Source organism: Bombina bombina, chromosome 6 (genome assembly GCF_027579735.1).
Source record: "Bombina bombina isolate aBomBom1 chromosome 6, aBomBom1.pri, whole genome shotgun sequence".
Classification (NCBI taxonomy): domain Eukaryota; kingdom Metazoa; phylum Chordata; class Amphibia; order Anura; family Bombinatoridae; genus Bombina; species Bombina bombina.
In genome coordinates, this window is record NC_069504.1 from 732763661 (window position 1) to 732779472 (window position 15812).

Genomic DNA, 15812 nt, shown 5'->3' on the forward strand with positions numbered 1-15812 from the left:
CTGCTATCAGCGATTTCAAAATCTAAAACAATCCCTAACTGGAGAAACTTTTTATTCTGAAAGTAATGAATCACATTCTTAGTTGAAACTCTACACCAAACTACTTCCTGTTCAACTTGGCTTTCATGTATTTGGTAAAAATAAATAACTGTAAATCTGTATTTGCTAGACTAACACCCTTACCGAATTACTTAACTACTGTTATTAGATTAAATCCTTAGTTTTTAGCCAATAATGTCTATTTGTGTACTTTCCGCCCTCTAATGGAACCTTGTTCAAATTACTTTTCAAATTGAACTGAAATCCCAAATAATGTCTAACATACCTGAATTAAAAACATAGACCATCCACAAAACACTACTTTTCTTAACTTCCTTTGATTATAAATCTAAATATTTTAAGATCTTGTTAATGGTGCTTGTCTACGTTCTATTAAACTCCCGAGTACTTAGTTCCCACATTTCCAACAGGTAAATTAAGAGAGATCAATCAACCCACTACTGGAAACAGTTTATAAAGACGATAAATAAAACCAGACTGATTAGCAATGAACGCATACACTGATCCCATGCACCCATTTGCTTTATCAAGCATCTAATATATTAATGACAACTGAATAGCAAATACATGTAGCCTGACTGCCAAACTCACCCGCTTTCACTTTCCCATTACCAGGCCGCAATGGATCCCCGGCCTTTCTTGCAACCTCTCCCCGCCCAAAAGGCCCAGCCTCTTCCCGCTGCCCTGGACCCCCAACTCTCTTCGGAGCTCTTTCTTCGGTCTCCTCTAGGCTTTTCTTTCCTGTTCCCGCGACCTTCGCTGATTCGCTAGGCTCCGATACCCCAGGCTTTCCTGACTCCGCAGCTTCAGTTTCTTCTGCCTCCTTTGTCCGTTCGCTGGGCGCCGCCATAATAGGGGATCGCTGGCGCATGGGGAGAAGCCGCGCGCGCATACTCACAAGCAACCAAGCCCGGCGAAAGGAGCGCCGAGTAAACGATCAGCGAGAGAACTGCGGAAACCAGAAGTGTAAGCAGCGCGAAGAATAATCTCAAAGCGGAACATAAAAAATACAATTTAACACTGATAAGTGTGGGTGGTTTATTGAATGTTGTGTAAACAATAAGGAAAACAACAAACGGTGGAATTACAACGGTATTAGCAATGTGATGAAGGGAAACTGGCACGTAAACCTGCTAAACAAGTTCCCTTTCACATAGGCAGCACAATGTAGAACTATCCCAACAGACAGCACATTATAAATACCCCCATATATCTTTATTATCGAGTTTAAAGACGCCTACCTTTTAGTGAAAAAGTACAGTAAGGAAGTAGAGTGTGAGAACTTGGCTTCGGCTGACTAAACCTCCTGGAAGAAAGAACTATGTAGCGTAAATTTTTTTTTAATAACTTTACTGCAAGGCTTGCTCTGGTATTTCCCCATATGTACAGTGCAAGTCAATGGGAACAGCAGTTGCCGTAAAGTACTTCAAACATCTCCCAAATCGTGCTGGAGATATGTTGTATTTTTGTAGCATGTAACCATTAAATAAAGTTTTTCTATGCCACCCCCCAACTGGACAATCTGAACATAGCTTTGAAAAGATCAATCACAGACTTCACTTTCGCTTTAAAATATGAACATCAATGTCGGCTTTTTTGTGGGAGGGCAGTACCTTCTCTAAAAGCATCATTTTACCAACAGAGACAATAATGTGCATTAAATATACTGAATGTTAAACGGAGACTCATTTTTAAAAACATATTTGCTTTATGGTGCAGTAGTTGTAGAACCAGATTTTGTACCAAAACTGTGTGTGTAAACTTAGGTCAACATTTAAGCTTTTTCAGTTTCTGTTGCAGACTCTTAAAAATTGGACTACATTATCTTGAAATGTCACATTTTTATAACCTTTAATTTTGACATTTAAAGGGATAAGAAACCCAAACAAAATATTTTGAGATTCAGACAGAACATACAATTTAAAAAAAAAAATTCCAATTCACCTCTATTAGCAAATTTGCGTTGTTCCCATTATATTCTGTGTTGTAGAGATAACTAGCTATAAATAGTGCTGTCATCTAGTGATCTTGCAAATGGATGCAATTCCTGCAAAACTGCTGCCATATAGTGCTTCAGAAATGGGCTGGCGCCTAAGGGCTCGATTTATCAAGCCCCTACGGCTGCAAGTTCTCACAAGAACTTGCTCTCCGTAATTTATCAAGAAGCGGTCACCAGACTGTTGCTTCCGTAAGCTCTTCGCCACCACTAAGGTGGCAAAATTCAATCTCCGCGGTCGAGTCCGACCGAGGAGATTGACAGCTCCTGCCCGCGCGTGATTGGCTGTGCGCGGGCGGGATGGCACGCAGGCGCAAAATTGCGCTCGTGTGCAATGTTGATTACCTGCAGGTAATTTTGCCCGCCACAGGCGAGCTGAGGCGTACAGGGGAGCGGATACGTGCCCCTGTACGCCTCAGCTTTGATAAATCTAGCCCTAAGTGTACATTGCTACTTTTCAACCAAAAATAGCAAGAGAACAAAGAAAAAGTTATAATAGAAGTAAAGTAGAAATTGGTTTAAAATTGCATGCTCAATCTGAATTATGAAGAAAAAAAATCTGGGTTAAAAACTAGAGAAAAAAAAAACCTTAAAATGATTTTTAGTCAGAAATCCAAAGAAATATTTACTGAAGTCAATAGTCAAGCAAACATCATTACACTGTATTTTTTAACTAGAAAACATTAACAAAGTTACAGAATATAAACAGCAGAGTAGGACCAGCACACCTGATATCAATATCCAGCAGGCTTCAGGCAAATTCAGAGCATAACCCCCTTGCTCCAAGGTATCAAAATGTCAAAGAGAAAGTTACAGAATATGTTGGCGCATTGTAATTAAAACATACAACAAAAGCAACTGAACCCATATTTAATAACAAAATTACACCTGCAAACCTACTGCAAAAATCAATTTTCCAATATGTTTACATACATTTTATAGGTATTTGTGCTATGCACACATCGCACTTTAGCATTAGTTTGGGAAGTTGATGATTCATGCAAATTGATGCAGCCACAAGACAAATTGATAGTGCACTGTTGAGTAAAGGAATCAGCCAAAAAAATAAAAAAAAAAAAAGTAAAAAAAATAGTTTACAACACAAAATACATTGAAATAGTAGGCCATCAATAAGTCATTAAAAGTATATTTTCTCACCTGTTTTTTTTTCCATAGCATACAGCATGACAATATGTTTGAAACAAGCAAGCAGTTTTACATTTTTAGTGTGCGTTTGGCATTGTCATGAGGTTTTTGAATAGAGTTAAAGAGAGACATCATAAAACATTTTTGTGCATTCATTATAAAAACAGTTTATGCAATACTCCTCCACAAAAGCTATTAGATGATTTTAAAATAAATACAAATACCTTACATACCAATTAATTTCAAACCACCTTAAAATGAGAATTTTTTTTTTCGAGAGTGCGCTTACAACCTTGCGCAGTAGCCGATTCGCCTCTGCACAAGCACCATGACACAGTGTAACACTGGTATCCCATAGCAACCAGAAGCTACCCGCTTCACTACCATGTCTATAACGGGATTGTTCAGCACAAAATATATCACTGATTGTATCACTGTCAGCTTTTTTTTTCTAATCACTCATCCCTCTTTTTATATATAATGAAAACCCAAAGATGTTTAAATTGCAAATGAAAAGGATAGTCATTTAAAGGCAAATCCTCCTCTTTTTTTTTTTTTAAGGCTCATACCTTTTCATGTCAAATAAAGTTATTAGTCCACTCAATGTATATAGTCTATTAAATGTGCGATAGCATTATGTAAAAAAAAAAAAAACCCAATGTATACCTTAATTAAAAATACTTTATTGCTAAAAAATGCTAACCATCATCTGAGCCTTCAGTGGGTCATAATCTTTTTGCTGGTGCTGTGTGTATCTATATCCTGGAAAGGATTGCACAGTGAATGTGCCAAATGCTGCAGCTTCAAGGTAAAAATCGAATGGGAGATTCCAAATACGATTAAACAAGGAAAACAAAAAGGAAAAGTCCAAACAGGCAGAAGTGTAAAAACAATCAAATTGGAAACACACTTTTACTGTGGAACTATAGTGATTTTAAAGGTCAATTATATTGTTAAAATGACATACCCTAATCCTAATCCATTATAATTCCACACAAAGGGGTTAAACACATGCTTATGGACCAACTTGGGACCCACAGAGAACTGCTCATCCCCAGAGGAAACTATCCCTGATCCAATCAGCAGCGCTAGTCGCATAACACAGCTGACAGATTAGAGTATATAATTTTAATACTATGATGACCCTTTAAAAAGGGCCATGAAACCCAAAAATGTTCTTTCATGATTCAGATAGAGAATACAATTTAAAACAACATTCCAATTTAATTCTATTATCTAATTTGCTTAATTCTTTGGATATCCTTTGTTGAACAAATAGCAATTTCTATGTTCAGCCAGCAATCAGCATCTACCTATTTAGATATGCTTTTCAACAAAGGATATCAAAATAATGATGCAAAATTATATAATTGAAGTAATTTGTAAATTGTTAAAAAATTGCATGCTCTTTCTAAATCAAAAGAAAAAAAAAAAACAGGTTTCATGTCCCTTTAAAGGGACACTGAACCCAAATTTTTTCTTTCGTGATTCAGATAGAGCATGCAATTTTAAGCAACTTTCTAATTTACACCTATTATCAATTTTTCTTCATTCTCTTGTTTTCTTTATTTGAAAAAAGACATTTAAGCTATTTGTTTTGGTTCAGACCATGGAAAGCACTTGTTTATTGGTGGGTGAATTTATCCACCATTCAGCAAGAACAACCCAGTTTCTTCACCAAAAATGGGCCGGCATCTAAACTTACATTCTCGCATTTTAAATAAAGATACCAAGGGAATGAAGACAATTTGCTAATAGGAGTCAATTAGAAAGTTGCTTAAAATTGCATGCTCTATATGAATCGCAAAAGAAAAAATTTGGGTTCAGTGTCCCTTTAAGCACAATAAGATGCTTTAACCGTTGCCATCACTACAACTGCACTTGTAAGAAGATGGCTCAGTATCTTATTGGTGGATCGTGTGCTAGACTACTTGTGCACTTTGCAGATGAAAGAACCAGGAGGCAGGCAGTCATCAATGCACATATGCTGCAGTACAAATAGGTTGTGTTGTGAGTATGCCAAATGTTATTGGAGTTAATACTCTGATTTTCTGTGGGGAGTGAAAACAACCTATTTTTAAAATTTTATTTTTGTAGACTATCCTGGAGGATAGTTACAGGAACAATAAACACATTGTCACAAAACATTTCTGTTGTGTTGCTATATATCAGCCAAATTTAAACGTTTAAAACAAATTAACATTTTGTTTGCTGCAATCGTTTTCAACATCCAAACACCACCCCACATTTGCCTTTTTTTGGAGGAGCCAATACAAGCCTGCAGCAGACAAACCTAGCCGTGGTCATATTGTATATGAATCCTAAAGGTAGTTTTAAATAATTTAATACTTTTGTATACATAGTACCATTGGAAACAAGTACTGTAATCATAATGGTAAAATAACCAAAAGACACAGGCAGACGATTTGGGGGTTTGTACCTGTATAGAGTGCATTGCTTTGTAAATCTTATCTGGTAAAGCCGATTATGGAAGATATAGAGAATGGTTAGTCTTGAAAAGTCTGCAGTGTGCTTTTTCAGTTCTGAGAAACAAAAAGCCACAATTTTAACAGCTAAATTACATGAAAAGGGGACAAAAATAATAATGAATGTTTAATAAAGTTGTTTTATTATGCTTAATTAATATTTTTATATTAAAATTTAATGAGGTTTTACGGTCACTTTAAAGGATACCTACCTACGTTTAGGAATGCGCAAATTGGCATTTGTTTGCTTAACAAATGCAGAAAAGGCTGTGGTCTGAGAGGCATTCTGCCATTTTCTGTGTATATAATTGTACAAAAGCATGATATTTTAACTTTGAAGTGTTGTAAAGGGTAATAAAACACACACACACAGGTCGCGACTAAGTAAACATGGTGTTGCGACCCAGTAATGGGTCCCGACCCGTGGTCTGAAGAACTCAGATTTAGCATATGTTCATTATGCCGCTTTAAGTTTTGTCATTAACAAGATTGGGCCATTGTGTTTCCCTTCTTTTTAAAAGACATAGAATAAATACAAATGTCCTAGGAAAAATACTAGACTGCAACCCATTCCTATGTAATCTGGATGGCAAAATTTTTTTCAAATTTCAGCCAGATTTGTTCATCTATTTACAAGTTGTTGGGGGCTACTAGCAACTGCCACTACTGATTTGCTCAGCAGTAGATTCCCTTTTTTTTTCTTTTTTAAATATATTTATTTTACAACCAACAATGTGTCTGAGAAAAGAGATACAAAATTATCGCCTTGCTAGGCAAAATAATTGTAAAATTACAAGAAATATACAGATAATTCATGTATACTTTCAAATTTAACAATATACATAAACAGGGATATATTTATAGTTTTACAACACAATGCTGGAGATTTTATAATTTTATAATATGTTAACAGAAACATCAGTGTACTTCATTGGGGTATTGTTATAAAGTTACTAATTTTCCTTTCACCCCTTCTCTTCTATCCTCTCTCTATACTCTTCTCCTCACCTGCAGTGGCTTTAAAGTGACTTTATACTGTGTAATAAAACTATACTAGCAGGGTTACTATTCACTATGCTATTGGTTTTCCTCTTGTACCTGCAGATCTGTTTAAAGAGACAGTCTACACCAGAATGTGTATTGTTTTAAAATATAGATAATCCCTTTATTATTATTCCCCATTTTTGCATAACCAACATAGTTATTATATTAGTATACTTTTTACCTCTGTGATTACCTTGTATCTAAGCCTCTGCAGACTGAACCCTTATTTCAGTTCTTTTGACAGAGTTGCGTATTAGCCAATCAGTACTGACTCATAAATAACTCCCCAGGAATGAGCACAATGTTATCTCTATGGGGAACATAAACTAGCACTGTCTAACTGGCAAAATGCACTGAGATAAGAGGCGGCTGTCAAGGGCTTATGAATTAGCATATGAGACAACCTAGGTTTAGCTTTCAACAAATAATGCCAAGAGAACAAAGCAAATTTGATGAAAAAGTAAATTGGAAAGTTGTTTAAAATGATATGACCTATCTGAATCATGAAAGTTTAATTTTGATTAGACTGTCCCTTTAAGATCTACATTTCAAATAAAATGTTTTGAAAAGCATTTAAATCTGTCACTTTATTAACAATTTGCAAAACTCTGTTGTGTTTTTCTTTTCTCTGTTAATTATGGCCAACTAGGTTTAGCTCTAAATGAGTGTGTCTACTGCTGTAAGCATGTATCTTGTTTAAGCTATTCGCAGCAATTTGAATGAAACCTAGGTTATATAATTTGCTTTTCAGCCCCCCCCCCCCAGGGATCATAGGGCAAGCATAAATTTTGTTAAAAAGCTAAGTAAATAACTAAACTAGATCTCAGATTATTGGTTGATCTCATTGAATAACAATGATATTAAAATCTTTGCAAGGATATTAGCTGCATGACTCTATATATTACCAGACTTGATCTATAAAGATCAAGTTGCCTTCATGTCAGGAAGGGAGGCTAGACATAATCTGAATAAGGTTTTCCAATTAATGCAAGAGTCTGTGAATCAGCGAATTCAAAAATGTTTTTACTTTCTATTGCTGCTGAAAAAGCATTTGATTTTACGATTGAAAAACTAAAATATTTTGGTTTGACCATACTGTTTTTACTTGGATTAGAGCTTTACTGCAACTGTAGAATATTTGGTATGGTTTCTGAAAAAAACAAACTAATGGCACTGTGCCTACAGCAGCTATTACCTCATTTAAATAAATGAGTTTTGCCCTGGGCAGCCGGAGGCGCTCTGTTTAGAAGCAAGGTTGGGGCAAAATAAAGGTACTTTCTGCATACTTTTTTTTAAACTCCATGACCGAAGGTCCACTTTACCATCACTTTAATCATTATTTAGTTTATTGGGATATTAAAAAGGATAATCAACACAAAGTTAAACTTTCTTAAATAAAGATAGAGCGGCAATTGTAAACAACGTTGCAATTTTTCTGCCATTAACAAAATGTGCTCAGTCTTATTTATATCTACACTTTGTCACCAGCTCCTACAGAGCGTGTGCAAGAATTCACAGAATATACATATATTCATTTGTGATTGGCTGAAGGCTGTCACATGATACAGGAGGCGTGGAAAGAGCCATAACTTTGAAATTTGCCAGAAAAAAAAAAATGTATTTCTCATTTGAAGTTCAGACTAAGTGCTATTGCATTGTGTTTTTATCATGCATTATTTCATTACACAAATCAACAGTATTTACTGGTTCTCAACTGTTTTAGAAGTCTCAACTGCACTCAATAGTTACAAATAAATATAAGGATGTATAAGTTGTAACAATCTATACCCACTCACAATTTCAAATAAAAATGATGTAAACAATTTTTACATTGTCACTAATGCTTGATTGCAAATATTCGTAGTTACAAAACCACAAAAGAAACACAGCATCAATTTAACACTCAATTAACAACTTATATAACACTTTTCTCCTCATTGGGATCTATTCTACAGCTACATTATATAACTACTCAGTCACAAATTAACTCAATAAAACATTTAATAATATATTTTTTTACCAGCGACCTATGCTGCCACTAAAAATGCTTTTTTTTGTAATATATTTTGAATCTCTATATATTTAGTAACTATTGTTTTTAATATTATTAAAAGTTGTTTATATTGTGTAAATTTATCACTAAGTATAGTTTTGTAATATGATTTAAAAATAGGAAAGTCAAAATTAAACTTGCATGATTCAGATAGAGTTTGTAGTTTCAAGACACTTTCAAATTAACTTCTATTTTCAAACATGCTTAGTTCTTTTGATATCCCTTGTTGAAAAAGAATACGCACATACCCTGCACTAGCGGCTTATTGTCTCTTGTTATTGGCTAACTAGATGTGTTAAGCTAGCTGCCAATGTTTCTTCAACAAAGGATAACAAAAGACTGACACAAAGTTGATAAAATAAGTAAATTGGAAACTTCATTTAACGTGCTCTTTGCACTGAAAAACAAACAAACAGAATTATTGCTTAGCTGATAAATTTCTTTCCCGGCATAGAGAGTCCACAACGTCATTCCAATTACTAGTGGGATATTCACTCCTGGCCAGCAGGAGGCAGCAAAGAGCACCCCAGCAAAGCTGTTAAGTATCACTTCCCTTACCCATAACCCCCAGTGATTCGGCTGAAGGGAAACGCAAAAAGAAGTAACACAAGGATATAGAAAAAACTGTGTTCTGAACTTAAACAAGGGTGGATCGTGGACTCTCTATGCCCGAAATAAATACATTTATCAGGTAAGCATACATTCTGTTTTCTTTCCTATGGCATAGAGAGTCCACGATTCATTCCAATTACTAGTGGGAACCAATACCCAAGCTAGAGGATACAGAATGAAAGGGAGGAAGAAACAAGACAGTTAGGCCTAAACCGAAGGCACCACAGCTTTAAGAACCTTTCACCCATAAGAAGCCCCAGCCTAGGCAAAAGTATCAAATTTGGAAAAAAAACATAAATTATGCTTACCTGATAATTTTATTTCCATCGTGGGGAGAAGAGTTCACAGCTTTATCCATTACTTGTGGGAATTAAGAACCTGGCCACCAGGAGGAGGTCAAGTCACCCCAGTCAAAGGCTTAAATACCTCCCCCATTTCCCTCATCCCCCAGTCATTCTGCCAAGGGAACAAGGAACAGAAGGAGAAATATCAGGAGTATAAATGGTGCCAGAAGAACAAAAACTAAATTTAGGTCCGCCCACCGGAGCCACAGACGGGAGCCGTGGACTCTCCTCCCCACGATGGAAATAAAATTATCAGGTAAGCATAATTTATGTTTTCCATCTAAAGGGGAGGAGAGACCACGGCTTCATTCATTACTTGTGGGAACAAATACCCAAGCTCTAGAGGACACTGAATGAAAAACGGGAGAGCAAAAAGAAGGCGGACCCTAGTCTGAGAGCACCACAGCCTGAAAAACCTTTCTCCCAAAATCTGCTTCCGCCGAAGCAAAAACGTAAAATTTGTAAAATTTAGTAAAGGTATGTAAGGACCAGGTAGGCGCCTTACAAATCTCTGCTCCATAGAGGCCTCATTCTTGAAGGCCCGAGACAAAGCCACAGCCTCTGAGGAGGCTTATGTCCCACTATCTCATAGGCTAAACGAATCATGCTCCTTAACCAAAAGGACAAAAGATGTCGAAGAGGCTTTCTGCCCCTTGTGCTTCCCTGCATACACCACAAAAAGAGATGTAGATTGTCTGAAATCCTTTGAAGATAAAACTTCAAGGCTCGAACCATGTCCAAATTATGAAGTAACCTCTCCTTAGGAGAAGAAGGGGGGTTAGGACACAAAGAAGGAACTACTAATTTCCTGATTGATGTTATGGTTAGACACAACTTTAGGAAGAAATCCAAAACCAGTGCGAAGAACAGCCTTATCAGCGTGAAAAAACAAATAAGGAAGCTAAAATTGCAAGGCCGCCAGCTCAGAGAGACTGTGAGCCGTTGCAATAGCCAACAGAAAGAGAACTTTCCATGAAAGAATCTTAATGTCAATAGAGTGCATAGGTTCAAACGGAACCCTCTGCAACACCCTCAGAACCAAGTTCAAGCTCCAAGGAGGAGCGGGTTGTCTAAAAACAGGCCTGATTCTAGACAGGGCCTGAACAAAAGACTGAATATCTGGAAGCTCAGCAAGCCTCTTGTGGACAGATAGCTCTGCATGCTAAGGCACTGTGGCTGAGCTCTGTAGCAACCCAAGGGTTGCAGGTTCAATCCCCGGCAAGGTCCACTAAGCCTTTCATCCTTCAGAGATCGATAAAATGAGCAGTGCCTTGAGACCCTTACGTGTGATTAGCCGCACTTTACAAGTACCCAATACATACATACATACTTGTGTAATAAAACAGATAATGCCGAAATCTGCCCCTTCAAGGAACTGGTGGCAAGCCCCTTCACCAGTCCATCCTGGAGAAAGGACAGAATCCTGGATACCTTCTCCTTGTGCCAAGGATATCCATGCTTCTCATGGTAGATGTGACAAGTGGTCGGCATCCTGGCCTGAACGAGAGTGTCAATCACTCTTTCAGAAAATCCTCTCCTGGCCAAGACTAAGTGTTCAATCTCCATGCAGTCAGCCTCAGAATCTAGATTTTGATGTTGAAAGGGACCCTGTGTCAAGAGATCCCTGCAACAGGGTAACCTCCATGGAGGAGGAGAAGACATCCCCACCAGATCCGCAAACTACATCCTCCGCAGGCCACGATGGAGCAATCAGAATAGCCAAAGCTTGCTCCTGCTTGATGCGGGCCACTACACAAGGTAGAAGTGGCAACGGTGGAAAAATGTAAACTAGGATGAACCCCCAAGGTACCGTATCTGGGTAGCTTGCAATTGAGTCTGGACTACATGAAATCTATTTCCGGTGTACCCCATCTGTGACAAATCTTCACAAACACCTCAGGATGGAGAGACCATTCCCCTGGATGGAAGGATTGCCTGCTGAGAAAATCCGCTTCCCAGTTGTCCACACACAGAATGTGGATTGCTGAGAGCGAACAGCTGTAGGACTCTGCCCATTCCAATATCCGAGAAACCGCCCTCATTGCTAAGGAACCATTCCCCCCGATGGTTGGTGTAAGCCACCGAGGTAATGTCTGTCTGGAACCTGATGAAGCTGAATCACCCCAGAGGAGGCCACACCTTCAGAGCATTGTAGATTGCTTGAAGTTCCAGAATATTTATCGGGAGGAGAGACTCCTCTCGACACCACTTTCCCTGACCCATCCTGGCACCCCCCTGGGACAGTTGTTCCGGATGGATCCACCAAGAGAGGGAGTCCCTCGTCTGATTGTCCAGAGAAATCTGTTGGGATAGGCTTGTATGATCGCCGTTCCACTGTCTCAAAATGCACAACTGAAGAGGTCTTAGATGGAACCTGGCGAACGGAATGACATTGATGCTGGACACCATGAGCCCGATCACCTCCATACTCAGCCACAGAAGGACTGGAGGAGGACTGAAGGGCAAGACAGTTGGACGCAATCTTCCTGCATGGCTAATCTGAGAGAATATCCTCATGGATATAGAATCTATTATCGTTCCCAGGAACTCAACCCTGTTGCTGCGGTAGGAAAGCATCCTTGCCTCCCGTAAGCATGGATATGATCGAGTCCAATCCTGGACCGAACAGGATCTTTCCCTGAAAGGGAAGGGATAGTAGTCTAGACTTAGAGGTCATGTCCGCAGACCACGACTTTAGCCAGAGCGCCCTGCGTGTTAGTACAGAAAAACCTGATACCTTAGGATTCAGATGAATGATTTGCATATTGGCATCATAAATAAAATAATGAGCGACCCTCAAGGCCTTAATTCTATCCTGTATCTCGTCTAGGGGAGTCTCCCTCTCGACCATGTCCGACAGAGATTCGCACCAATATGTCGCACCTCCGGCTATCGCGGCTACCACCGCCGCCAGCTAAAAAACAAACCTTGTGTGTTGAAACATTTTAACATCTTTTCTAACTTTTTATCCATGGGCTCTTTAAACAACGAACTATCCTCAAGAGGAATCGTTGTCCGCTTCGTGAGCATAGAGAGAGCACCATCCACCTTAGGGACATAGCTCGAGCTAAGAGTCGGGGACGAGCAACAGCTTTTTAAAGGAAGAAGGGGAAAAAGAAGAACCTAATCCCTCCCATTCATTCTTAATAATGTTAGCCATCTTAACAGGAACCGGGAAGGTCTGAGGCACCACCCTGTCCTCATATACTTTATCAAGCTTAGGAATCGAAGGTTCCTCTGGTAGTTTCGGTTTCGGAACCTCGAGAGTAGCAAGCACTTGCTTCAGCAAAAAGTGCAAATTTTCCATCCTAAACCTAAAGTCAGGCTCCTCTGCAGTCAGAGCTTTAGATGACCGATTCAGACCCAGAAGGAACGTCCTCCGAAGAGTCGGAGTCGTCCTCGTCAGCGGATCTTTCCAAAATATCCATTGGAGAATATGACCCCTGGGTCGGATCGCCATATTTTACCTTACGCTTGTGTTTAGCCGAACGTGGTAAGGCACTAATCACCTTAGACACCGCCGTTTGCAGTTGATCCGCAAAATCTGGTGGGCAACGGATCTCTCCCGTAGGAGAAATGGTCATGATCTGGGGCGCTACATGTGTAATTGGAGATGAATGAGGAAGCGCACCTCACAGGACGGGGAACCCTCAGAGGTGGACGGCTCAGTAGTACTAGACATCCTATTCTTTCTAGATGTCGTAACTTTATTAAGGCATGTGGAACATAGTTGAGCAGGCGGATCTACCAGAACCTCCTCGCAATAAACACAGGTATGAGACTTTGTTAAGTACCCTACAACGCATCAGAGTCCTCCATAGCTTGCGCCCTTGTTACGGACTAGATATATTATATGAAAAATGGCACCTTTATAACCTCCAATGGCTGGGGCACTCACCACCTACTATGACCCGGACCACAGAAACAGTTTCTTCTCTTGCAACCGCCGGTCAAGCAGAGGAAGTCAAATAGGCCACACCAGGTCAGAAGGAGTGTTTTGCAGGACCACCCCTGCACTAGGGAGAAAAAAAACGTGCCAAATTGACCGCGCAAATACTCCCGGAAATGAAACTAAAAGTCCACCCATTGCCAGAGCCTCATCTCACACACATCACACATATCGCAGCAATGACACAATAAACAATATTATGTACAGAACCCCCCTGTTCAATAATCCCCCTACCAGGGATATTAACCCTTAAATCTATAAAAATAAAGTTCATTATGTGTATAAAAAAATGAAACGATCTTACCAGAATCTATGCCGTGGAACAGGAACACGGCCTCTCAAGTGTGACAGTGTAGTAGCATCACTTGAGTGCATAAAGCAAAACTTGTCAACGCTATTAAAATGAGTCGGGATGGTTTTGCAGAAAGACTCTCCCTGCATCTCCGGACCCTAACTTTCACCCAAGCTCTCATTGAGAGGCTGACAAGATTACTTAAAACTTCAGTCCCATTCCAAAGAGTACTACCCTCCATAAGAGACTACTCCGAATCTTCCGACACTTCTCTGCCAACCTCCTGTTACGAAAGGCAAAGAATGACAGGGGGATGAGGGAAGTGGGGGAGGTATTTAAACCTTTGGCTGGGGTTTCTTTGCCTCCTTCTGGTGGCCAGGTTCTTAATTCCCACAAGTAATGAATGAAGCCATGGACTCTCCTCCCCTTTAGATGGAAAGTATGAATAGAAGACCATGTGGCCGCCTTGCAAATCTGTTCCACAGAGGCTTCATTCTTGAAAGCCCATGAAGATGAGACTGCTCTAGAGTGGAGTGAGCCGTAATTACCTCAGGAGGCTGTTGTCCAGCTGTCTCATAAGCTAAACGAATAACACTTCTCAACCAGAGAGAAAGAGTAGTAGAAGTGGCCTTCTGACCCTTACCAGAGAAAACAACGAACGGAGCACAAGATTTCCAAAATATCTTTAGTTGCTTGAAGGTAACATTTTAGAGCACCCACAACATCCAAATTATGCAAAAGACGTTCCTTCTGGGAAGATGGATTAGGACAAAAGGAAGGAACAACAATTTCCTGATTAATATTGCATATCCGACACTACCTTAGGGAGAAACCCTAGCTTAGTACGAAGGACCGCCTTGGCATGAAAAATAAGGTAAGGGGCATCACACTGCGGAGCCGAAAACTCAGTCAGAAAATCTGCGAGCAGAAGCAATAGCAATAAGAAACAAAATCTTCCAAGATAATTTAATGCCAACAGAATGCATTGGCTCAAACGGAGCCTGCTGCAAAACTTTAAGAACAAGATTAAGGCTCCAAGGAGGAGCAACCGACTTAAACACAGGCTTAATTCTGACCAAAGCCTGAAAAAAAAAATTGAACGTCTGGAAGAACTGCCAGACGTTTGTGCAGAAGAATAGATAATGCAGAAATCGGACGCTTTAGAGTACTGACTGACAAACCTTTCTCCAGGCCTTCACGAAGAAAAGCCAATATTGGAGGAACTTTAACTTGGTTCCAAGAAAACCCTTTTGAATCACACTAATAAGAGGTGTTTACGCCATACCCCATGGTAAATCTTACAAGTAACAGACTTACGAGCCTGAAGCATAGTATCTATTACTTTTTTTTAGAAAAAGCACGTCTAGCCAAAACTAGGCATTCAATCTCTTAGCAGTTAGCTTCAGAGAATCTAGATTTGGATGGAGGAATGGACCCTGAATTAGAAGGTCCTTCCTCAGTGAAAACTTCCACAGTGGAAGAGATGACATCCTTATAAGATACGCAAACCAGATCCTGCAAAGCCATGCAGGAGCTATTAGAATCACAGATGCTCTCTTCTGTTTGACACAAGCAATGACTCGAGGAAGTAGGTATGCTAGATTGAAGATTCAAGGAACCACCAGAGCATCTATCAAAATGGCTTGAGGATCCCTTGACCTTGAACCGTACCTTGGAAGTATGGAGTTTTGATGAGACGCCATCAGATCCAACTCCGGAACCCCCCCCCCCCCCACCTGAGAGTTATTGTGAAAACCTCTGGATAAAGAGCCCACTTTCCAGGATGAAAAGACTGCCTGCTCAGAAAATTTGCTTCCCAGTGGTCTACCC

General features: G+C 39.5%; 1 protein-coding gene across 6 annotated transcripts in view; it reads right to left on the bottom strand.

Moving 5' to 3' along the window:
- WIZ (WIZ zinc finger) overlaps positions 1-15812 on the bottom strand; it is a 235125-nt gene that overhangs the window by 82016 nt on the left and 137297 nt on the right. The gene's annotated exons all lie outside the window — the stretch shown is intronic.